The sequence below is a fragment of the Elaeis guineensis genome, chromosome 10 (genome assembly GCF_000442705.2).
Source record: "Elaeis guineensis isolate ETL-2024a chromosome 10, EG11, whole genome shotgun sequence".
Taxonomy (NCBI): Eukaryota; Viridiplantae; Streptophyta; class Magnoliopsida; order Arecales; family Arecaceae; genus Elaeis; species Elaeis guineensis.
In genome coordinates, this window is record NC_026002.2 from 70,805,405 (window position 1) to 70,805,695 (window position 291).

Sequence of the window (291 nt, forward strand, 5' to 3'; positions counted from 1 at the left end):
GACACCCATCACCCGTGAACCACGGGATGGGAGAAGACGACGGTCGATGTCATGGTTCGTGCGGCGGGTTCCGACGAATGGAGTGCGGTGGTGTCAGATTGTGGGTTCCAGCATCGGAGTGCGACAGTGAGGTGGCAAATCTGGTGCATGCGGTGGGTCGTGCGGCAGTTCTAGAGATCGAAGCACAGATGGAGGCTGCGTCGGGGTGTGCATCATCGGATTGCAGTCGAGCGGCATCAAGATGAGGTAGAGAGGCGGCCGTGGATGAGACAGAGGAGGCTGGAGGCAAAA